We start from the raw sequence: 26576 nt of genomic DNA on the forward strand, positions 1-26576 counted from the left end.
GTCCCTGGGACACAGGTGACAGTGCAGGGTCAGTGCTGCTGCAGCAAGGACCTGCCTGCCCACCTGTGTGTCTGGCCTGCCTTGGGAATCCCCTGGGCTGCCACAGAACAAAACCAAATTTCATCTTTGCGTTTTGTCTGTGGTTTTGTGGCTGTTCTTGAGTCCTGCCTTGTCAGCTCCCACACTAAGTGATAAAATGCCTCCTCCTGCCAAAGCTCTTGTTTCCATGCAGGAGGATTCCTCTCCTCCATGCACAGGTCTATAGCTGGACAAGCAACCAGAGCAGGGGGCAAAGAGGCATTTCAATGACCAATACAAGGATGCAACCAAAATCCACATTCACTTGAGTCAACATGAAGACTTTTTTGGGAGCTGAAAGGATAAACTCCAAAAGCCCTCCTGAGGAAACCAAAAGCACAGAGGGTCCTCCTGTGAGGAGCTGATCTTTGTTCCACTCCGAGTTCTGTTCCCACTGAGGAATACACTCAGCACTGCTGAACCTGCTCTGGCATCTCTGCTCTCCCACAAGTCACAGAACCATTTGACTTTCCAGTCAGGGAGTCTAATGCACAGTTCAGTGCATAAGCAGAAAGACAAGGACAGCCAGAAAGGTCACTGCAATAATTAAAACTTACACCTCATGAATTACAGAGCAACACTCCTCCTCTAGTTCTCGAAATGATATGCACTTGTTGGTGTGGATTGTGGTGAAACCATGGAAAAAACACAGCTTTTTCCTGCCTGACCTCCCCAGTACGTGCCAGGCTTCTGAGACACAGCTCCTGCTCAGCTTTCACAGAAAACACCACCTCAGTACATGTGTTTTCTCCTTGCTACTACCATTCTTTTCACAAACCTGACAGCCAAGCACATCACACACAGAAAAAAGACACCTCAGGAGAGGGGTGGGGAAGCTGGTATGGAAACCTCCTGAATCCAGCCTGCAGTAAATCTAATGCTCACATATCATAAACCATGCACGATTAGGAGGGCTAATAAGGAATTGCAGCTGCAGGATTATTTGTGCTTAGTATTTATCACAGGATGAGATCATGCTCATAAAAAGACTGGGTTTATGAGAGCAACACTGTAAATAATTTTTTCCATCAATTTTTCAATGCCCAATGACAAAAAAATCAGACTATGTAACTATCAAAACGTATCCTAAATAAAATAGCAGTTTGAAAATCTCATTTTTTACAGAATTGTTTTAAAACTGTCTTTTCCCCCTCTGTTCTGTCAGGTTACCATGGGATTTACCACAACTCTTAATTTATGGAGATGTTTTCATTCTGTGTGTGAAAGCATGCATGCAAATACATTCTTGTCACATTAAATTCTAATTGCAAAGTTCACAAGCGAATTTAGGAGAATACTTAAATACCATCAGTGTATTTCTCAACTGATTTTCAAAATCAGATTATGCTTTTTGCAAAGGACAGAGAACACCCCTTTAAGCCACAGAGGGCAACAAATTCAAGCCGCAGTTTTGAAACTGAAAACCTTCAGTTATGAAGCATTTTCAGTTTGTTTTATTCAATCACAAAAGGAAGAAAAGCTTGGTCACCTTGTACTGAAAACGTGTTTGGGCCTCTAATCTCACCTCTCTTAGTCCCAAGAAGTGAGGGAAAGTTCAGGGAACAGATCCTTTATCCCAACTGCAGTTAAATTAACTCAGCAATTTAATAACATTCCAGCCCCAAAATGAGCAAATTAGCAATGTTTCTCTTCTTGTTTCCCTTTTATAACTTTTTGCTCTAACCACTATAAATATTTTTAACTATAGTGAAGGCTCAAGTTTATTTGCACTGATGCACCTTGGGTTAATAATGAGAACACAGTACCTCAATTTCCAAAAAGCACCTTCCCAGAAGGAGCAGCCTTCCTCAGCCAGCACTGCTGGATCACAGAACTATTCTAAAATGCCAGTACAATTAAAAAAAAACAAAAAAAAAACAAAAAACAAAAAACAAACAAAGAAAAACCCAACAACAAAAAAAACAAAACCTTTGGAGAGAAAAGAGCTTCCCTAGAGATAATGCAGCTGGAGAATTGGTATCACAAGTGCCAAAAGAGAAAGAAAACCTTTCCCTTAGCAGAGGGAGCCAGCACAGCTCTCTGCCATGAAACACCCAAGGATCCTTTAGGAATTACTCAACAAGTCTGAATGGTCAAGAAATTATTAGAGTATAGATTAGATATTATACAGAGTATTAAATATTCAGCCTGGCACCTGCTGACCAAGGGAATATTGTTTAGAGTGTTCTCTTCTGGGCATGTTATCAGCTGATCTCAAAATCCAAGTGACACTCTGCACCTCCTCTCATCTTGAAAGAAGGGCAAAGCCCACCTAAATTAATCTCTTTCACTCTGTATAATATTCCTGAAGATTGTTCTGGAAAAGATGTAAGTGCTGAAAGGCAGATGGACTGTAATCCCATGGGGACAATAGGTATCCTGAGCTCCAATATCCATGTAATGCTCATGGTTATCCCATAGACTTGAGAACATAGTGCAACTGCAAGCACACATCACCTGCACAATTACAAAGTTCTCTTCTTGATTAACTTTAAAAGGCCCCCTAATCTGAGTCTGATTTCTCTGCTTACAACTTCAATTGAAGTCAAATCTGCTAGCTTATTACTTTCTCTGTACTCTTTGTTTTGTCATGTAAGGGATATCTTAGAAAACAAGCAAAGAGAAAAATCCCAAACCCAAAGCAACCCTCTAACACACAATTGATTTAGGGTTTCAAACTCTCATCTTTTAAAAGACCAACATTTCCATTTTAAGAAGCAATAAAAGCCCCGGCAATCAGAAGCTCACTAGGACACATGAAGCATGTAAATCATAGTCAATCATGGCTCAGAAGTTCTCAAGTACTTCTGCAGTATTCGTAAGCAGGCAATTATTGTCACTTCCCTGTATCCAAAACAGCTCTTTTCTAAAATGCCTTTTTCCTATTACTTCACTGAGAGGTCTTCTGTGTATGCAGCACCTCAGTTGTGTCCCTGAGTTATTATTAATCAAACAAATCATCTCTCTCCATGAACAAACAGTAAATTTCCTCTGATGGAGATGGCTTTTCATTACTTTGGCTTTCTTTTGTACAATGTGCAATCATCCCCGTTCTCCCACTGAGTGACCCATTGTCACAATGCTGAATTCAAGCCTTGTAAAATTGCTTTGGACTGCAGAAGCAGCTCTGGTTGAGATATTCTGATTTGTCCTATTAGTGCCACTGATGCTGATTTTCCGAGAATGGACGACATGTTTGTAAGCATTATTAAATGTCCTTCACATCAAATTGCACAGTGCAGCCATTACTGATCTCCTGCCACCTGTCACACCCACCAGCCAGTAAAGGAGAGGAGTTCACTTATCTAGCAAATCCACCATCTCTCAAATTAAGACAATGAAGGGCTTTGAGAGAATTCTGTCTACATCTTCCAGAAAATATTAATGTGTTGCACTGAAGGCCAAGCAAAATAAAAGTCTTGGAGAGACAAATGAGAAATTCTAAACTCCTCACACAGCACAATAGAAAAAAAGAAATAATTTTAAATAATAGTTCCATTTCCAGGAAAAAGAAATTCCTTATCAAGATGGGATTACTTTAAAAACTTGTAAGACTGATGCCTTCCACACCCTTGCTGGTGCAGCCTTAAAAGCTGTGATGCACCATAACAAGCAGCCTAGAGCTGGAGTTAAAATGGGTTTTGTCTCTTATATGTTGGGTCTGATTTTCTAGTGCCTGGATGTGCATAGAAAGGCCACATGTGTGAAGGTGCTAAAATGAAACCATTACATGTTTCTGAACCTGATCCTCACAACCTGAGCTTCTCTAGTGCTACTACTTTAATTTTAAAGCTGAAATAAATGCAAATATGCATCTTTAAAAGCTTTGAGGATCAGTAAATCATTAAAAAAAAAAAAGATGAAAACAAGTAATGTAAGGGTTTACCTTGTTTCATCAAATTTTCCTTGATTAAGCACAGGTGGATTAAAGACATATTGCAACATATGCCATTTGTTTAGGTTAGACTTTTGCTATGATAATATTGTCCATTAGAAACCTAATTCTATTGTGTTAGATCACTGTCACTGGAAAGAGCCCCAGCTCACGTCAGCCCATGCAGCAGTCTTCTCTATAGAGAGGGAGGGTAGATATACATCCAAAATACATTGCAAAGCACAATGAGACATGGGAACCTTCTGAAGCACCTGTTCAGGCCAGGAATTCAAATCTGCTCCCTGTGGCTAAGGAAACAATTTAGTCTTTCTGCACCTCTGGAATAATATTTGTTAAGAAATTAGTATTTTCTCTGAAATTACTGAAACAGAAAAAATTATGAAGCAACAAAACAGATATTGATTTTCTTACTTTTAATCTCATCAGAACCATCTTCAAACCACATGGAATATTACATAACATAAATTAACCACATAAATAACATTAATAAATAACATAATCCCATTAAAAAAATTAATTAACCACAGCTAGACCAATCTCCACAGCAGACACACCTGGAGTCTGTTTCAGTAGCCAAAACCATGTTTTTGTAAAACTTAAACCATTCTCTGAATTAATTTAAACCCCCCAAACACAATTTATGAATATCCTGGTTGTCTGTAATTTATTGCTTTAATATTTATCACAATACTTTAAGTCCTGGTAGATAGAATTTAAACCATATAACCTGGTAGAACACATACAATTCTCCTGGGATTAAAACCCAAAATGTGTAGGTGGCGCTTTTATTACTGTTGCAATAAAAACCTGTATAAAATGGAATAAGCCAATTTAAGAGGAAGAATTAGCTAGCCACTACATACCTTCTAGCCATGTTTTAAATGACTAAAACAATAGTTCTAACTCTGGTTTACAACTACTTCACCCGCAAGAATTCTTAAAAAACAAAACAAAACAACCTTGTACATGAACAGGAACAAACCAACACACTGCAAAATAATGTGATGTCTGTGAAACAAAAGGAAAAAACAAACCCTTTTTTGCCCAACTGATGATTTTTACTGTTCCCTCAAATAACATTCCTCTCCCTGGAAAGGGTTGTCAATACTGGCAGGAGCTGCCCAGGGGGGTTTGGCTCTCCATCCCTGCAGGTGTCCAAGGAACACTGCAGGTGGCACTCAGTGCTCTGGGCTGGGGGACAAGGTGGGCACAAGGCACAGCTGGGACTCTGTGTTGGAGGAATTTTCCAACCACAGTGATTCCAAGAATACAAAAAGCATGTAGAAAAGAATGGGCTGTTGATTAGCTCATCCCAATGTTGTAATTCAAATGTATTGAGAGTTAAACCTGTGTGATCTAACAGGAAAGATTCGGGGGGGGGGGGGGGAGGGAGGGAAATGTGTCAAAAATCATGATGCCTCTTTTAAAATTCATAATTGTGCCACAGTCTGATGTTGTGAAAGCTGGCATGAAAAGTGAAATGCAAAGTGTTGCTAACAAAACTATGAGAGGCTATTTTGGTAACCTTAGGGGGTTTTGGTTTGGTTTTTCTGGGTTTTTTTGCTAATATCTTTCATTAAAACCCTTAAATAATTGAAGAACAGCTATTTAATAGAAATGACTAAAAACTTTTAGCAATTAGCATGTTTATGTTGTGCTCGCAAGGAAGGAACAACATTTTACAACTGCCTTGTAAGAAGGTTATTTTCCATGCAGCAATTCCAGCTGCATCACAGATTTACTAGACAAGCCTGTAACTGTTAAAAACATAACTTTTAGCAATGCTGAATGCAGCACTCAGACACAGGCAGTGCCCCAGGTGAAATCAATGTGAGTTAGGAGGGGAAATGTGCTGCACATCCTCCCTGCTCTGAGCTGGGCTGAGGGTAGCACAGCCTGCTTGCTCCCAGGGGAGTTCAGACGCAGAGGTTTTATGGGTTTATGAAAGATTTCATGTCCTAATTTAATTGTCACAGCTCCAGGACTTTCCTGGCTCCTTGGGAGCCCCGAGAGGCAGCCCACTCACATTTCAAGCCTCCAACCATAACCATTGTTAAGCTCTCTCCCAGCAGAGGGGATTTGATTACAACTTTTGCTACCACAGCAAACCTGACACTGGTTCAGCATTTGAGATTCTCCACTGAGGAAGGGACAAGGCTGTTGACTGGCAATAGCAACTCAGTCAACTTCCCCAGAACAGCACCAGCTATTTAGGACAAGCCCAGGACTAAGAAACATTTAACTCACACTGTTCTCCAGTGTTTACTTCGTACTACCCACTGGCTGCTTATAACGCTGTCAGACCCAGAAAAAATACCAATTAACACACTATTTGTTGCTATCAGTGTGCTTTTTGTTTCATGTAACTTCATGGTTTAATATCCTCACTTTACCCAGAATATTTTATGCAATGCTTCACTCCTAATTTCAAAGCTTTCTTTGTCTGGTTCACACCAGATAGCAACAGGGGCAGAGTCCCTCTAGAGTTTACAGTTTTGGGATTTCAATTAGTTCAGTCCATCTGCTTTTCCACACAATGACTTTAATGGTTTTGCAGGAGCTCACCCGGAGGAGTCAGCTACAATCTCTGGTCCATCCAAATCTTTACAAACTGAAACAGTGGTCTCAAAGCTGTAATTGTCCATATTACATGGATTCAAATGTTGCTAAGGAATCTGCAACACTTTACTTGTTTCTAGAATGTCACTCCAACAATTCCCTGCCTGCAATGCTAAGCCTCCTCTGAAATGAGTAGGATTTGTTCTTCTTTCCCAAAACAAGTCACATGCACAGGTCCAGGGGGAGAGGACGAGAGCAGGGAGAGGGAGGAGAAGAAAAGCCACAATTCCCATAAAATAAATACAGAAATCTGATAGTTTGCAGCAAACATACACCAGGCAAAATGTCCACAATAGTGGAACAAAGAAGGAGGCTCTGGAGTTTCTAGTAATTGGCATGGCAATTATTAAGACATATAGCACATGGTAAAATCAGTTCTGCCATCTGTGTCAGCTGTCCCCAGGTGGAAGCTGGGCATGTTTGCCATGTTCATCAGCATTAAGATTGCCACTCCGAGCCAAGTCTGGTTTTATTGGCTCCTATTAGTTCCAATGCTAAAAATCTATCAGCATTTCTATTTAAAACTTCTCGCAATAATACCAAAAACTCCTAACAAAAAAGCCCACAAAACCACTGGAAATTTTGGCTAACCTTAGTGCCTTCAGGGCAATTAACATCCTCTGTTGCGTTTATAAACTGATTTTCATAATTGTTTATAAATTATTACATTTTTTTCAAAAATGCTGCATATAACAGGTTATACTGTAAGAGTGGCAGAAGCAGAGTTGCTTCTCTGAAGCATATTTCAGATGTGAGCCAGACAAAAGCATAATACACTTCCATTTAAGATGAAAATCAAGATCATGAGCAAAAAAAGGAATATTGTTTCTCTTTTAAACCCCTAGATAATTGCAGGGAGTTTTCCATAGGTTTCCCTTCTCTACATCCTCAAACCCTACTGACACTGCCTCCAGCCAGAGGGAGGATTCATGTCCAGTGCAATCTGCCACAGCATTTCACAAACAGGATCTGAATGACCTCCAATCACCAAGATCAATTTGTTGGGCTTGAAATGACACCTCCCTGTCTTTGCTGTGATGGTGAACCACGGGCAAAGGGCTGGGGAGCACCTTTGGGCAAGGCTTGGCTCCAGGGCTGCAGGTGGGAATGGTGTTCATAGGGTGGCACAGAGGTGTTTATACCTGGAACTGCTCCTCCTCCTCTCTTACACACCCACACAGTGTTCCTCTGTAAATCCACACCTTTCTTCCCCATGGCAGCTGGGTTATCAGCAATCACACTGATTTGGAGACTGAGGAGGATTGTCCCAGCAGCCCCTGTCTCAGGGATCACGAGGCTGCGGGTTCTTTGCATTATTCCTGTGTAACAAGAGCTTCACATGGAACTTCCTCACGCTGTGAGCAAAACAAACCTCAGGAAGGCATGAGGGAGATGATTTGGTGTCTACAGAGAAAAGCCACTTGGTAGGAGCTCCTGTAGGACTTCCCACTTCATGAGTCACACAGCAGTCACAGGGACTTGTCACAGAATTCACTTCTGCAAGCACCAAAGGACGACTGTCTTTAAATCAGACATGTTAAATGCACTACATCTTCTCTTCAAAAGCAGCTACATTCTGTAACACCTACACATCCAGAATAAATTAGCTTTCCTATTCAGTGGTGTCAACAGTGGTGAGCCCCAGAGAATAAGGGAGAAAGAGTAATGCTAGCCTATGCCAAAATACTTATTAATTACACCTTCTTTCAGATGCCTCCCTTGTTGAAAGGCTGTTTGGTGCCACATGAAATAAGGAACAACACGACGTCTCTAATAAGGTATTTATGACACTAAGCAATAATTTAGAAATTGCCCTCAATTTTTACTTACTGTTCACTGAAGCAATGTTCAACAAAGCTATCCAAAGGAGGAAAATACATTATCTGTTAAACTTTTCTCTGCACAGAGCTCCCTGCTGAACACCAAAGAAGAATCTAATCTAAGGTCAAAGAGGTGACTCTGCCATGAGGTGTTTATCTGCTGGCCACCCCCTGAGATGTCAATAAAAGCAGCTGACAGTGTCAGTGGTGACACTGTTTCTGTAGCGGGCATCTGTCCATTACCAGGTGGAGGGAGGGAAAAGCTCAGCTCATCTCATACATGAAACAGAGAGCTGTCATCTGGTAACAGATTTTTATTACTACCAGGAGTGCATTTGAATTCAAAGTAATGACCTGGAAGTACAAAATTCCATATTCTGTAATCCCACAAGCCGTGCAATTCTCCCTCTTCAGTTGCTGCTGAATATCTCTATGGCTTCCTCGGCTGCTCCTGATTTAATATAATGCTATCAACAAACCTCCTTAGTGAACAGGGTCATGGCAAGATTTACAGTGCTTTTCCACAGGCCTGCAGGTGAATTTATTTTACCCAATATATCCATTTAGACCCATTTTCCTCAGAACATTATTCTTCAAAGACAACTTAGCGAGTTCTTCAGCATCAGATAAAAGTCAAGCTAAGTGGTGCAAAGATGACAAGGTGTCCTGCATGACCTTAATCAGAAGTTTAAGTGCAGGATAAAAGCGAGAACTGAACCGAGAGCCACTACCTCAACTGTCTCTTTTAAACGTCAAGGAGACAAATGTTGCTGCTCAGACACATATTTTTTTCCTCCAGACTGACACCCACGGCTTGTGGATTGCATTCAGCAAGCAAGGATTGGAGCAATATTCTGAGAAAAGCAGTGTCACTCACCAAACCTCAACGCACTATGTGAGAAAGCTCAGGGCGTCCTGTAATGACAATGGACAGCAGCATTAATGGGAGAGTAGATGAATTTTAGAGATATGTTTAATGCACATGATCCAGCCTAAAGCAAGCCCTCACTGCCCTTCCCCTTCTGTTCCACACATCCCAAACCCCCAGCTGGCTTTTTCTGCCCCATGGAGTGTCACACACAAACACAGGCACAGCTCTGGCAAAATCAGAACTTCCAAATTATTAGAAAGCGTTGGGGAGAACTTAAAGCAGTTTTCCAGTGCCTGTAAGAGAGCTGGAGAAGGACTTGTGACAAGGGCATGGAGTGGCAGGACACAGGGAATGGTTTCACACTGACAGGGAGCAGGGTTGGATGGGATATTGGGAAGGAATTGTTCCCTGGGAGGGTGGTGATGCCCTGGCACAGGGTGCCCAGAGAAGCTGTGGCTGCCCCTGGATCCCTGGCAGTGTCCAAGGCCAGGCTGGACAGGACTTGGAGCAACCTGGGATAGTGGAAAGTGTCCCTGCCATGGCAGAGGGTAGAACAAGATCCCTTCTAACCCAAACCTTTCTGTGGCTGCATGATTCTGTGATTTAACTCTAATCAAACCCCTGCATATTAGCTGTGAGTTAATAAAGTAAACTGGTTTTAGAAAGCTTTTCCTATGAATGTTTGGCCTCTGGCTTTACAGTTGCAGACAAAACATCAAATAATGAAACTTTTCTTTCCACACACACTCAACACACAGCAGAACTGATTATCTTTCAATATTATGAAATTGAATTGCTTGAATTTCCAACTTCTTACTTTGTAAATAAAAAGAAGTTGCTGAAAAATAATAAATTTTGACACCATATTGACCCAATTAAACCTCAATTTCAGCAGAATTAAAAAAAACAGCCAAAAATAATCTAACTGAGCAATACTAAAACTAGACTTGTTATTCTGTGTGGTGGTGAGAATGACATTAAAATGGCTTTAAAACACCCAGATAACTGAACAAGCTCAAAAAGCATAGCTTCATAACCAAAGCAAAGACAATGAGAAAACACAGACATACAGAACTCGAAGAATGCCCTGACTGTGGTCCTGTGGAACCACTGAGTGAAGGAAATCCCTGAGCAGCAGTTTCAAGAATGGCAGAAGGTGAAGAAAACACTTCAGAGAGACACAATCACCCTTGCACTGCAGAGGGATGCAGGACCCTTCAGCCTCTGTGAGGAAAAGCCACTGGAGAGAATAATTCAAATTTCCCCTGACTTCCCAACTTCTGGAGGGCTTTAAGCATGGATGGACAAAGGTCCTGCTGGAACAGAGCAGCCAAACACAAACTTGATGCATATTCATAAAGTGAAACTAACTTTTGGAGCTGCTGGTAGTTGAAACAAAGATAAAAGAATGGTGAGAGCAAGGAAGAAGTTTCACATGGATGAAATAAAACAGAGTGATGTGACAGCTTTGATCATTGTTCAGAAGCTGGAAAACAAAACTGCCCGTGAGCCTCGGCAGAGACACACAGTGTGCCAAGAAGAGGTTTCTTGGGGAACACAAGTAGGCAGCAAAGGGGTAAAAGAGGACGTGGAGGCTGCTGAAACTTTGGGGAACAAAGAAATACAAAGGCTGTACCAAAATAAGGCACTGTTTGGGAGAAAGTCAGAGGGATTTGTCCAAAAAAGCAAAGCTGAATGTTCTTGACCAACTAAATCTGCCAGCAGAAACAATGCAAACTGAGACAGAGCTCTCAGGAATTGTGTTCAGAGGAAAGATTGTCTGTTGAACATTGATATAAACACCTGAGTAATTAAATCCTTTTTGTTTTTCATGACAGATAATCACCTGCAGAGGACATTTAACCTTTTCCACTTGACTTTGGTAATATAACCTTCTTTTATATCTATCTATGATACGATTCCTTCTCTTTTATATATATGTACTTACATGTATACATGCATGTGTTTCTAGGAAATATGCATGTTAATCAATATTTATCATTCTGTGGTAACTGAAAAACTACCATGACAGTAGATATACATGAGAAAAGAGAAATCAAACTGAACAAGGAAGAGACTAGATGAGATACCTGCTCTGTTTGGAGCAATTCCTTTTTGTTAGCTTATTTAATGAGAATGATTGAACATTTTGGGAACAGCTGCCTTGTTGAAGACTCAACATCCCCAGCCTTTCACTGATGTGCAAGGGCAACAGTGTTCATCCCTCAAGATCTCTCCCCAGTGATATGTCAGGAATTATATTCCTGATGTTCACGAATTTCTATAAAACACAGTGGGAAAAGGAAACAGAAACACTTAGAAAAGCTACTCAGATAAAAGGGGAGTCTTTTTCTACTTGATAAATGCATTCAGTAGCACATTTCTTTATGTAATCCCTCTTCAGACACTAGAAGGAAGCCTCTGCAGAATTTTCTTTTTTTTTTTTAAATAGATGAAACATGAATCATTTTATCTTTAAATTACATAACACGAATGCAAATTAATCAGTATCCTCAGACAACTGCAAAGTTGATAAAGTGGCTCTTAAAGTCAGAAGATACCAGAACTGTTAAGCAGTTCTTTGTTACACTGGCTGTAACCCTCAATATTTCTCAAAAGCAACATGAGAAAAGCTGGAGATATTAATATCCATTAGAGGGAAAAGCCTGGTGGGGATTTGAGAGTGCACTGGTTGGGCTGGAATCAATAGGTTACTTGTTCAGTCGAGGGCAAGCATTGCTTTTACTCCAAGACAAACACACTGGAAGTTATGGGTTGTTTCTGTCATGGAGCAGCTCTTTCTCATCCCAGCTTTTGTTGGTTTTTCTTTCCACAGAGTAACAAGCCCAGGACTGTTTGATGGCTAAGGAGAGCCTTCATTCTTCAGAAAAATGATTGTCCCTCATCTGACACAAAGCACCACTTAAGGATGAAGCAATGCTATGAAAGGGGCAATAGAAGCAAAAAGCAAGGGGAAAAAAGAATAAATTCCAGTGCATTCCCTTTCTTGAGGAAGTAAACTATTTAACTCTGTTTCCTGACAGAGCAGGAAACTCTGTGCAGGTGAAAAGGGCTGGGAGCAGACAAGTGCAGCTGGCTAAGAAAGGCCCAGAAGCTGAGTGGCAGTGGCAGTGTAGCCAAAATATCACTTTTAACCTGGAGGAAATTAAGAGGATCTCCAGCAGTAACCCACTCCTTCCTTTCCCACAGTTCTCCTTCTTCCCACAAGGAAAATGTGTCTGAGCCCTTCACACCAACATCAGAGAATTTGGGTGGGTTTTTTTAGTGTGAGTACAGAATCTGGTTTTAGCTGATGAGATCTTTGGTGAGGGTTGAGATGCTGCCATGAGAATAAAATGGATCCACAACACCCTGTTCTGACATGACTGAAGCTGGAAAGGAAAAAGGCAGAGGGGAGAAGAAGAAAAGGCAAAGAGAAAAAGGAAGGAAACAAAGGGGAAAAAAAACCTAGCAGGCTGAGGGAGGAAGGAAAAAAAATAAAAATGGGTAACTGAAACTACAAAAAGCAAGAGAGGTAACGGATTGACAGAGGAGGGTGTCCACAATAAATGACAGCAATTCCTTGGAATCAGTGCAGAGCTTCAAGCTCCACACATGATTGTCTGTTAGCAGAAAGGATGAACACCTACAATTATTAGAGTTCTCCCCAGTAAAAGATCAGATGGGTTAGAGAAGAGGGAAGGGCTGTGTACAAGAAAGGTGGAAAAAAATAGTGGCTAGGAGAGAAATATTTGAATTATTGAAAACCAGCTCATTATTTTCCCTTGAATACATGATCTCATTAATGTTTCCCTGACATTCATGACCACCTCTGCTATGCAGGCAAAGAGGTGGCTGGGGATCAACTCAAACACTGCAGTAATGCTTCCCTTCAGGCTCTGCCAATGCCTTACCCAGGTAGGAACTTTTGGCTCTGCGTGTTTCTAGAGTGAGAGCCCTGGGGAGAGTTCAGATCATCTCTGTAGGTCAGGAACACTGAGGTTCAAACATTCAGTGCAGACCCTCCCTGCTCAGCAGGGACAGAACATACCTGTTCCAGGGTTGTGCAGCCACAAGGAGCTGCAGGTGCTTTATTACAGACAGCCACGAGCAGCAGCAAGGCTACTGAATGGGAAAAAGCTCCCTCAGTGCTTGTTTGTGTCATCCTGAGGAGCACAAGCCATCTTTACCCCATCCCAACCCCTGCAGCCCACCAGCTTAACACCAAACTGCTAGTGCTGCAGCTGGGATGGTTAAAAGCTCTCATCACAAACCAGTTCTAAAGCCTTAAAATGAGAAGAAAAACCAACAAGGAGTTGGTGGAATATTCCATCATTATCACCACTTTCCATCAGTATTTTGATTTATGACCAGCATCTGTAGCACACTACATTCAGTCCCTTTAAACACCTGCAGCCTTAAAGGAGAAATTTAATATGCAGCTTTATTAAGGAAATAAGTAACTGTGAGCCACTGGGGAGAAACATTGACAAACTGACACCCACCTCTTGCCAGCAGAGATGCAATGCACCCATTCCTCACATTATTGCTGCCCACACAACATCCTAACCCACCCCCAGCTGCATGCAAATTACTCCTGGATCAGTCCTGATACCTTACAGCACTTCCAGGGTTTGCTGATGTCCCATCCTAATAGCTCTTTTTAGTTATGATAAGTGTAGAATGTAAGGGTTGTAAAAAAACCTTTCTAAATCATGGAGAATATGGCGAAATCCAAACCCTGTAAAATAAAGGGGTTTTAATAAATGTGCAACATGCTGGATAATTGCATGCTGCAATGTATTTTGAAAATAAAAATCCTAAGCCAGGTGGCAAGTACACAGGAACTCATCGCCTGAGTGAAAGAAAAGCTCGTCCTTTAGCCTAAAAATACATTTGATAACAAATGTTTTAGTGCACAAAATGTGTGTCTCCAAGACAGGACACAACACTTCAAAATCAAGCTGACTGAGAGGAGTTTACCTGGTGAAATCCATGAAAACTCAGGAGTCAGGACCCCTGGACAACTGGACAGTCTTAATCTCATACAAAACAAGAGGTAACACAGTCTATAACTATCAGTGATAGTTGGTTTAGGTTTTTTTTTTCCTTAAAGTAACAAATAGAATTGTAAATATCTACATTTAAACCTGAGCATGAAAATATTCTGCTTACCCACAAATCAGAGATGTTCCCAGAGCCATTTTTTCCCCAGATGTCTGTCACAATTACCCAGGAATAAATTACAGAGCTAAAATATCTCCCACAAGTCCTGCTGTCCAGAAGAATCACGCTGAAAATGTTATTTTTCTGTCACTTAGATTACGTTTTAATGCACTTTCAGTGCTATAAACTGTAGATTCTGAGGCACAGCTCATTGCAAGTGATACGGAATTTCATCCTGGCTGACCCAGTGCTGCCCAGCCAGGCTGGTTTGCACTTCATGTCTGACAATTTAAACTTTTCTCCCTTTGCTGCTACAGGAGATTTGATGACTGTGTGAGTGGTTACAGGGTCAGTTCCTTCCCTACAAAGCAAGGCTGTCAGCCTGTAACTGCTGGGGATTAAGGCCATTAACAAGAGGTGCAAGCAGACTCTGGGATGTATTTATTACTTTTGTTGGAAGCCTCCTAAAAATAAAAGCCAAACCTTCCAGTTCCTGCTCTCAAAAGCCCTGGTCCTGAAACACACAGGATAATGCTCCATAGCAAACAGTGAGTGCAGTAAAAATCCTCTCAGCAACTGAATGTGCTTTCAATATTATTTTAGTTATATTTATTCTTGCTTTCTCATTTTACTGCCTTCTTTGATTTCCTTCCTTCTGTTATTTCTGACTGGAGCTCTGCAATTCTCTATCACATCCTGAACCAATGCTTTTTGCTGATGGCTCATTGTTTACTGCATTTCTGACTTGCATGTCTTCCTACTGCAAAATCAATACAGTATTTGGATTTAACATAGAAAGTGAGTGCTAACAGTGCTTTATTCTGTAGCTAACAACACTACCATATTATTACTTTTTATGCCCAATAAAAAATGAGAAACTGCCAACTATGGCAGCCAAGGCAAAATAGCAGCCTGGATCTCAGAAATAAACCTGAAAAGCTCTAAGTGCACATTGGGCTGACTTCACTACCCATGTCACTGGGTTTTATCTACCCATGTTACTGGGTTTGATCTCCATGCAATGGTAATTAATGCTGCAAACTAGGTTTTAATGCAGAGATCATCACCTAACCTTTCACCAGCATGTCTACAGAGGAGCACAGCAGGAAAATCAGCTCAAGCCCCAGAATATTCTAAAGGAGCACTGCAGGGAGACTGTAAGCAAAAATTGAGAGTAAGGGGCTAGGGAGAGCAGCACAGTAGTGCAGTGTACATGTGGAACTCTGTGCCAAAACTCAGGAAACACAGGATGGGGTGTGTGTGAGGCAGTGGGAAGGCTGGGCAGGGGATCACTGCTCAGGCTCAGCAGAGCAGCTGCTTTAGCCAGCAGAAGCTGCACAGGTTCATTCAAAAGGGAGAGATTGTGATTTAGGAGAAAGTGATACAGAAGCTCGAATGCTGGAGAAATTAAGGAAGGTCTTTGCTGATTAACAAAACTTTAACTCTTTTTGGTGATGGTTTGGAGTTTTGGGATCATGGGATGTTAGTTAAAATAGAGACTTATGTACAATGTGCAGGAATAATTCCCTTGAGAAAACTGATGTCCAGAACTCAGGAGGATTTGCAGGTGCAGCAAATTACCCAAACATTTAGGTTCACACAGGTACTGTGTCTGCATGCACACACACACTAACACCTGGTAATTTATACAAGCAATGCACACACTTTTACAGAGGTCTGATGAAGCTTAATTAACAAGAAATGTGTCCTAATAATCACGTTATAAACTGTGAAATTATCCATCCCCCCAGCTAGGATATTTTTTCATCATCATCTTCCATCATGTCTATGAATGCAAGCCTGCCTATATCCCTTTCTTAGGCCATTTTTAGCCATTTTTAGGCTTTATTCAAGAAAATGCATCTTGAGGAGACTTTGTTTATATTTGTCATATGCCTCAAATTGCTGCTTCAATACTCTGAGTCGGTTTAGTAAATCTCGTTGCCATATTCTCATTTTGCTTCCAAATAACACTTGGAGATACACAAATTAAATAACAACTCCTATTTTCTTTACCCAGCAGCACAGTCAGCACTGGATAAAATATTTGCAATCCCTACTGTAAATTTTCCAAGGGATAATATATATCTCTTAGATATTAAAGCAAAATACTTTTCCTGCAAACCATAAAGGTTGAAATACCACCTTTTCCCTACAAAATTTGGCAGAAATAAGTCTAGAAGTAGTTAATTCAGTGCAGATCAAGTCCTTAGAAGCAAGATGATGTTAATAATTACAGGAAAAATTAGATATAGTTGCATTTAAACTGGTGCCACATGAAACACGCTTGACCATCTGGTAAAACTGTCTTAGGGTAGGATGCTGGCAGATATTGCATAATCATCTGCATATGACAGATAATTTTAGCCAAATCTAAATTTAAAAAAAAAGTTCTCATCCTTCTTAAGAAAAAAAATTAAGCTGCTTTTTAAACTTAATAAATATCTGGAGTTATTTAATATTAATACTGTCTAAATTTCATATAAAAACTACCACATTACAGACACAAAAAAGAAAAAATTACCTTTTTTTTAAACTTTTTTCTATGTATTTTGAACAACAGATTGATCTGCCTATAATTTCTCATGTATTTCATTCCTTCAAACCTTTCCAAAGCAATGGCTCAGAAAAAGTTAACACATCAAACATTCTTGTGCTACTCAGCCACTCTGCAGTGAAAGAATTATTTGCTCCTACAGCTTAATGATCTGCGATGTGAGAGATTTGGAATTCCTCTGGAAAGGTTTTCTGAAACAGAATAATATCCACAACTGGTAAATAGGTTGTCCATGCAGAGCAGGTGGCGAAGTTTCCCAATTTATACAGAAATCTATGCAGTCATATCTCATTTAACTGTGTTGATTTAAAACTCATTATTTAAACAATGCACAAGAAAACAAGTGCACTACAACAAAATGTTATCAGTACTGAAGGTCATTCTCTAAATAACACAATGAAACACTTTTCCTAAATTCAACCACTACAAAGAAAAAAAGAGGGGAAAGAAAAAAAACCCATAAAAATTACTTGAAGGTCTAACAAAACAAATATTGTTATTGAAGATAATTGAATCTCATAGTACTTATTCTAAATACAATATGGAATTAAAGTTGACTGAAGAGATTTGATTTTCCTTAAATACATCGGAACAGCTGAGAAGGAATAGAAAACCTGTTAAACAAGTTATCTTAAAAAAAAATAAATAAATCAGGAAAAGAACAGTCCATCAGGATGGGATCATCTGGAAGGACAGTATTTGCTGTCTGAGCAGTCAGACAAAATTCCAGCCTCACAGGAATGCCACAGCACCTTCAACCCTGCAGCTGCCCCTGGGAATTAATATCTGACTCAATGAATGAGTGACTAGGGCAGGAGGGAGCATTTGAGGGCTCCATCCCCACCCTCCTCACAGCAGAGCTCACTCACAACCTGAAGCAGGTTGCTCCACATCTTTTCTGGGAACTTTAGTTGCTCTGCAGGGAGTCCCCAGGCTGCCCCTGCTCCCAGCCCAGCCTGCATTCCCTGGGCTGCAGCTTCTGACTCCTGGATTTTGCTGCTCACTATAACCCCATTGTGCTAGAGTATTTTACATTTATTACAGCAGAAGTAGCTCCCCTTTTGGCAGCTCCCCATCCTAAGTAGTGCTTGCAGTCTATTTAAACAAATGCTGTGTGGATAGAAGCAAATCCATGACCCAAAGTATTTTTATCTATGACCTAACGTGGCTCAATTTTCAGTTTTTCCACAGATTGGTCTAAAATATTATTGAATCACTACAGGGCCTAAAGCAACTGGCACTAATCCCAGTAAATATAAGCATCTTGATGAGGAAAACTAAGCTTCAATCCAGTGTCCACACTAAGTTTCTTTCACATCCTCTCTTCTATAATTTCCCCACACAATTCATTTGCCAGTCTGGTACCAGTATTGCCAGTATTACCTTCAAATAACCACAAGGTCAGGAGCAATAGGAGCCTCTCAAGGATACTGATTTTCTGCAGCCCAAGACAGACCACACCTTTTTTCTTCTTCAGAACTTAAGGAAAAGTTCTCTTTATCAGCTTGTGTTTGTGAAGGGAATGTCATCATACAACCTGATTTCAGAGTGATGAGCCCAGAGCCCTTCCCAGCCCTGCTGCAGCCCAAAGGCATCAGCCAGCACTTCTGGTCTGAGAACATCTGAAATAGCAGCTGGGATGTGCCCTGGGCTGGATACGAGCCTGGAAAAGTGTTCCAAAGGAAAACCTGTGCTCTGGGAAGTACAGTCTCCAAAGTGGCCTGGACATTCACTTCCACACAGAAATGCCATAAAAACCCAAAGATCTGGGTGTTCTCTGCTCTTTAGCATCCAGGAAGGAAGGCTGTGATAAACCACAGATGTGCTTCACAGGTATCCATTAAGAATCAGATCTATCATGAGGTTATTCCCAACTTTCCCAGATGGATTTTTGATTCTTACTGTTTGACTGAAAGGGAAAAAGGAAATCAAAGAATCTGATCCTAAAGAATAGAATGCATTGCAAACTGCACTGTAAAGCCTTCAGACAAAACTATAATTTTGTTGCAAATAGTTTTAAATTGAAATATACCATAGGATGAAATATAACTAACAGATGAAACAAATAAAGGGAGGACAGATTCAAGAGTGAAAGAACGCAGAGAAATTAGAAGAATTGATGTGACTGGAATGTACCAAATGCCAACACTGTGCAGTGCTCCACAGGCTGTACAGGGAGAGCAGGGTGCTGACAACATGGCTAAAATGAGACTGTGTTTTGATAAAATAAATATAAGATGGCTTAGAAGAAAGAAAAACCAAAGAGTGTGTAGAAAAATGCAAAAAAGAAACTTTCAAAAGAGTCAAGGGTCACGTCCTCAGAACAATGTAATGTAACAGCAGCAGCAGAGCTGGCTATTAGTGAAAACAAGTGAATAAAGTTCAGCATCATGAAAGAGTGTAATGAAACTCAATCAGTGGAAAGGCAAATAACTCCAAGCAATAGCTTTGGTGCTGCAATTTCCCCTTGGATAATTTTACTGCAAAGAACAACTTAATTCCTCCTCATAATGACTACTATTAGACCAACAGCTATTGCTACTGTCACCTATGAAAACTTTGCTGTGCCAGACAGAATTCCAAAAGTATTCCTTACAAACAACACAATCATTTCTTTCTTACCATGATAAAATTAGAGGCATTCACCCATTTGTGAACTACAAAAACTAAGACAACTTTCTGCCACATTCAGTCAATTCCCATCCTCCTCACACTGTTAATAAGGAGCAGACAATCCAATCAGACAAATACCAGCAGGAAATCATAAGCTGTGGGATCCAACACCAATATTTCAGTCACCTCACTACAACTGGCCTGGGTGCAGCCTCTGCAGGTTCATTAATAATGATTATCTATCTCATTAATGACTGTTCTCATCAATGATCACCACAGGCAGGGCAGAGCCATCAGCTGCAGCACTGAGCAGGATCATCCTCAGCTACCACATCCTGTTTGTGTCTCATGGCTATCAGTGCTTCCAAAATTCAGGTGCATCTTTCAGGTACAAACAATAGGGCAGCTTCACCAGAGAAAGCTAAACTCTGCCCCTGGTTCTAATCTGGGGGTGCTGGGGTGGTGTTGTTTATTTTCTCTTTGTTGGTATTTAGAATTTCATTGTTATTTACCACAGAGAAGAGATAAAAGGAAGTATGCACTGTGAGATACTTCTTAAACCAAAAGCAGTATTTTCCCCTTTCCTTTTACTCCCCTTCTCTCCAACATACATCAACCAACATAAACAGAGCAATTGAGGTATCTGAAAACTTAACAACAACAACAAAAAAAAAAAATACAGTTTTAATAGTTTTAGGTGCAGGTTAGAGATAGCAGATGAAAGCTCCACTTTGTGTTAATTGACTGTGTTTCCTTCCTATCAATGAAACTGCATCAGCTGGCACCTTCACAACCTGCAGCTTAGCTCAGGCACAATATTGTTCTGAATAGAGACATATAAAATCATGTCTGAACTGGCAATTTAGGTAACGAGAATCAATAAAGGGGAAAATGATGCTGTCATGAATACATCATTTATCAGTGAATGCATCTGAAAAGGTCCTGCCCAAGACCAATGGGGAAAAAATAACAAACCCAGAAGTGTCAGCACAACCCATTTTGTCCCTGTGTTATCTCCCTCCTCTGGGCAATTTGCAAGCAGTGTTCAAATCTGTGGCAGTGGTTGTTGTTTATTACATTATCTAAACAGTGCACAGGGCGTCTCTCACACGCAGATTGCTGCAGACACTTCTTTAATTTATCACCATGAAATGATGCATAAGCTTGTTCTAACAGTGATTCATGGCTTTTTAATTTCTACTCTGCTACTGTCACAAAGCTGAGGTTTTCAGCGCTTTCAAGGTTAGCTCCTGCAGTGTTGGACCTTAAAGCAGTTATTCTGATTTAGCAAAGTAGGTCACTGTCACCTCAGCGCCTTCCTTTGATTCCACCATCTTGTCTTTTATTTAATGACTGGAGAGTGGAAGGACTCGCCGTGCTTCCAGTGCAGGTTCACTCACACCAAACTGTCTGCAGTACAGTCAAGCTGAATTTGTACTTCCCACAAGAACCAAAATTTAAAAAAAAAAAAAAAAATCCCAACTTTGTAAGTAAACACTGGGGTTTGTGTGATTCATCTTTATATCAGGTTTGAATGTCAGTTATGTCTGGAGTAAAATTTCATCTTTCCATGAAGTATTTTTCCTGTTAACAAGATAATAAGCTGCAAGACCGTGGAAATGCTATTTACTACTGCAAAGGCAGATCCACGCCAAGGCGTTGACAAAAACCCTTTTTTGTTCAGTGCACTCAAACTACTTTTTCTATTATTGTTACAGTATTCCAAACATCTTGGTTCTTTCCAAAACACAGCATTGGTTGGTGCCTTTCTTCCAAAAGCCAAGCTTATTTTAGCAGTCTATTTGGCCATTGCTTGAAATGCACAAACATATCTACAATTAATTTCATTAGGACATCAGCCCACTGATGAGGATACACCTCTGCTGCCCCTTGTACATCAAACACATTGAAACAGATCTGTTCTGCAAAGCTGGAGCCTCTGTGCTCCCTGAAGCCTCATTACAGAGAGCTCTGGACAGCAGGGAGATGTATTTCACCTGAGCAGGGCTGATGGAGAGCACAGGGACTGCAGCCCCAGGCTGGGAGCCCAGAGTGCTGTCATTGCCCTCGGTGGGGGAACCTCAGGGTTTGAGTCTTCTGCAGCCACCTGTGCCCTCAGCAGCTTTCAAGATCCAGGGAAATTTCCAGATATTAAACTCAGAACTCAAAGACTTTATAATCTCATTGACTCCTCTGCTTTTTTTCACCTCTCCCTTTACCACACCCACAGTTACTCAGATTATTATTGCTTTAAGTTTGTCTAATTATGATGTAGTATATTACAAACATTCAACACCACAGTGAGACTGAGCACATCTATGACCTTAACCTTAAGTACCTTCCTGGGAAATTTCCATCAACCCTTCTCCTTCCAATAAAAATATTAGTTCAGGTGATCCTAACCAAATGCATTCTGCTTGGCACACAGCCAGTGACTGAAATCAATGTCACATTTGCCAGGGCAGGGTGCATCTCTTTGGCACTCCATTAGTTCTGCGAGCTGCTGGGAGTCCTGCCAGTGGATGTTGTGGGACAGGTAAACTCTGCCCTGGCAGTGCTTCCCTACCTGAGGCACACAAGTCCTGCTGGATGGGGAGCCTGGCTCCTCAGCCTTTATTCAAGAATAAAAATGATGATAACTATGGGAAACATATCACTTTTGCATCCAGGTGTTTTCAAATTGGTGGCCCAGAAAGCAATATTTCCAATTTTCCAGTTCTACTTACGAAGGTGTATTATACTGTCATGAATGTAAAAATATTTGAAAATACTCAAAAATTATTCAGAACTACATCTTTCTTATGCAAAGTAACATTTTCACCTTTTTACCCATAGCCAGTACAAAAAAAAAAAAAATTTAAAACACAGACATACACGAAAATGTAGAAGATCAAAAAAATTAATAGAGTATCATCTCAGGGGAAACTAATAATCATCCACGAAACATATTCACCATTAATTTATCTGAATTGACTATATAGCATATTGTTCAAATCTGGGACACAATTTAAACTGGGCCAAGTAATCACTATTTAACCTAGATTCTGTAAATTCACCTCAGACCATTTCATTTTTTCCTTAACAGCAAATACTCAATGACCTGCCACAAGACAGAGACAAAAAATATTTTGAAAAGCATAGTATTTTCTTCTTGGTCGCATTTGTTGCCACCAAGAAAAGCATAGTATTTTCTTCTTGGTGGCAACTAATGCCACCAAGGCTATCAGAGAAAAGAAACTGCAACAATATCTCAAAAGAGCTTAATGGCCACAGAAGGGTTGAGATAAAAAATTAAGCAGCACAAAAAGAAAGGCTCTGCTATCAATATGTAACTGGAAATAGAAAATAATATTCAAAATAAATAGTTTATTGAAAAACATCCTCTGCCTATGTGAGAGCAAAAAAGGTGCAACACCACAGCTAATAAAATCGATGATGATGATGATAATGATGGAACCCAGTTCTTGGAGAATCACAGACAAAACTCACTCACAGGCACCTAAGGAGAACCTGCCCAGGCTTTGGCCACACTCATTATCTCCTATCAGTACCCAGAGCCTGTGACAGTGATGTCTAAACAGCAATGCACACATAGACAAAGGACCCCTCTCAGAGAAAAACTGGCAACTACTTTGCCAAGGATCATTTAGCAAAAATGCTTAACGCTGTAGAAACTTCTAATTATTACAAAGTGCCTTGGAAAGTTTAGTGTCAGCACCAGTCACCAATCAACAGCACAGGGTTTTTACTGCTTCAGAACGAGTTCTTTGCTGTTGTTTACCAGCAAAAATCCCAAAGTTTTATAGCTCCTGAACGCTGCAGGAAGCAGCTGGATATTTTGCATAATTTTTTGTGAGACAGCCAAGCATGAAGCTCTTAAATCTTGCTGGTAGGTGGTAACTGCAGTCCAGGCTGGGCTCTGGGGCTGCTGCCTGCAACTGGGGTAGGTGCTTTCCCTGGCACCTGGGGATGATGCCACAGTGATTTTTGCCTTTTTCTTTAATGCTTTTGTAGTCTTCCCAGTACTTTTGCCTGCCCTTTCTCCAGCTAGAAAGACAAAGCCATTGCAGAGCATGAAGCTCTTCTCCTGACTTGGTTCTTCCTGAGAACCAAGGTGGAGAACAAAATCAAGAGACACACTGTCATCAACAAGCCCAACTAGTAACAGGGCTGGGAGGCTCCAGAGAAGAGAAGGGCTTGACCTGGGGGGAATCACATCACCACTTGTCCTCCAAATTGGTGCTTTTGATCAACTTTGCTAATTTCCTCAAACCTATCAAAGTGTATTCAGTCCTCTGGGGGTTGGGCTTTTGTGGATATTCTTCCACTGCCCCTGGAGCTCCAAGAAAGATTTACTTGTATGACGTCCTATACTAATCTCAAGTTTCATTTCCAGGCTGATAGAGGCAACAGGGGCAGTTCCTACTGCTCTCCTCCTGCATCTCCCTCTCCCCTTCTGTCCGGGGTTAATGATAAGACTCTCTCCTCCGAGAGCGAAGGGCCCCGACACCCCCTCCCCCACCCACAACAGAACCTCTCAGATGAAAGTGAAGAAAAAACTATTTATTTAACAAAACCACGCAGAGTGCCCTGCAAGGCACAGGGGAAGGGGAAAAGCAAGGTGAAAGGCAGTTATTCAACCTGAATAAAAAGTCCTTTTCTCAGACGCAGTCCCTCTCCTCCTCGCCCCCACCCGGGGCCGGGTGGAGCTCCCTGGAGAGCTCTGCTGTCCTCTGGCCCTCCTGGGTCTCCGGGTGGCAAAGCAGATCGAAGAGAAGGGGTCCAAACGAGGAAAAAGAAGAAGAATGGAAAAAACGGGAACAGAGCTCACTCCGACCCCCGTCCAGCACGCAGTCTCTGCCGGGCGACGAATCCTCCCCCGGAGCGAGGCTTGGGGAAAATGTTTTCAAAAAAACCCGCGTTTCTCTCTGCGGCTGGGTGCAGTTAAAGAGACAGGACCACACATTTTTCTTTCTTGGGCATATAAGCCAACGATAGGGGATAAAGGATTATCATATCATCAATCCAAGACATTCCACCCCTTATTCCATAGCATTGGCTTAAGGCCCACCTTAACATCTTCCAACTTCAAACACACACATATATATATACACATATATACATATATACATATATACATATATACATATATACATATATACATATATACATATATACACATAACTATGTACAAATAATGTCACGAACGGTGAACGGTGGTATGTTGCCATCCCAACCTTACATGTGGCCTTCACCCAAAATTAAATTTCCCTGAGGGACACATTGTGTTTTTCCATCTTCCTGCAGTATCCACCAAGTACACCCTGGTCCCTGGGCAAAGACAACCCCACGGATGGGTTTGTCTTTATGTGAGGCAGAATCAATCCAGACAGTTTTCCCTAACAAGCCTCTGGCATGTACTGCTGGGACCTTATCTCCATCCACTGTATGCAGAAGCTCAGATTGGGCAGGACCTGCTCGGTTGATGGAGCCTCGGGTATTGACTAACCAGGTGGCCTCTGCTAAATGTCGCTCCCAATTCTTATAAGTTCCCCCACCCAATGCCTTTAGGGTGGTTTTTAACAATCCATTATACCGTTCCACTTTGCCAGCGGCTGGTGCATGATAGGGAATGTGGTACACCCACTCAATGCCAGGGTCTCTAGCCCAGTTGTTTATGAGGCTATTTTTAAAATGAGTTCCGTTATCTGACTCAATTCTCTCAGGGGTACCATGCCTCCACAGGACTTGGTTCTCAAGGCCCAGGATGGTGTTACGAGCAGTGGCATGAGGCACAGGGTAGGGTTCCAGCCACCCAGTGGTGGCTTCTACCATTGTGAGCACATAGCGCTTGCCATGGCGGGTTTGAGGCAGTGTGATGTAATCAATCTGCCAGGCCTCTCCATACTTATATTTTGACCACCTTCCACCATACCACAGGGGTTTCACCCGCTTGGCTTGCTTGATGGCAGCACATGTTACACAGTCATGGATAACTTGAGAGATGCAGTCCATGGTTAGATCCACCCCTCGGTCTCGTGCCCACTTATAGGTGGCATCTCTGCCCTGATGGCCTGAGGCATCATGGGCCCATCGAGCTAGGAATAAATCTCCTTTATGCTGCCAATCCAAGTCTACCTGGGACACCTTTATCTTTGCAGCCTGATCTACCTGTTCGTTGTTACGGTGTTCCTCATTAGCTCGACTCTTGGGGACATGGGCGTCTACATGGCGGACCTTCACAGGTAGTCTCTCTGCCCGACTAGCGATGTCTTTCCACTCTTCAGCTGCCCAAATTGGTTTTCCCCTACGCTGCCAACCAGCCTTCTTCCACTTTTCCAGCCAACCCCACAGAGCATTGGCTACCATCCATGAATCAGTATAAAGGTAGAGCTTTGGCCATTTCTCTCTTTCAGCAATGTCCAGGGCTAACTGAACGGCTTTGAGCTCAGCGAATTGGCTCGATCCCCCCTCTTCTTCCCTAGCTTCTGCAACCCGTCGGGTGGGGCTCCACACAGCTGCTTTCCATTTTCTTTTTGTCCCTACAAGACGACAGGAACCATCAGTGAAAAGAGCGTAGCGTGTTTCATCTGCTGGCAGTTGGTTGTATGGTGGGGCTTCCTCTGCACGGGTCACCTGTTCCAGCTCCTCTTCCTCAGTCAGACTAAAATTTTCACCTTCAGGCCAATTTGTAATTATTTCCAAAATCCCAGGGCGATTCAGATTTCCCATACGGGCGCGCTGTGTGATAAGGGCAATCCATTTGCTCCATGTGCCATTGGTGGCATGATGAGTAGAGGGAACCTCTGCTTTAAACATCCACCCCAGCACCGGTAGTCGAGGTGCCAGGAGGAGTTGTGCTTCTGTGCCAATTACCTCTGAGGCAGCTTGGACTCCTTCATATGCTGCTAGGATTTCTTTCTCTGTTGGGGTGTAGTTGGCTTCAGACCCTCTGTA

General features: G+C 41.6%; 1 protein-coding gene across 13 annotated transcripts in view; it reads right to left on the reverse strand.

The window, feature by feature from the left end:
* Window positions 1-26576, reverse strand: part of RBFOX1 (RNA binding fox-1 homolog 1) — a 1091692-nt gene that overhangs the window by 517380 nt on the left and 547736 nt on the right. For 5 of the 13 annotated variants that reach the window (XM_085074923.1, XM_085074919.1, XM_085074921.1 and 2 more), the window contains one exon: window positions 9290-9327. The exons of the other annotated variants lie outside the window; for them this stretch is intronic. The gene's annotated coding sequence lies outside the window, so the exon portion shown is untranslated. The remainder of the gene's footprint in view (window positions 1-9289; window positions 9328-26576) is intronic. 13 annotated transcript variants of the gene reach the window in all.

Source organism: Lichenostomus cassidix, chromosome 14 (genome assembly GCF_008360975.1).
Source record: "Lichenostomus cassidix isolate B80296 chromosome 14, HeHo_3.0, whole genome shotgun sequence".
Lineage (NCBI taxonomy): Eukaryota > Metazoa > Chordata > Aves > Passeriformes > Meliphagidae > Lichenostomus > Lichenostomus cassidix.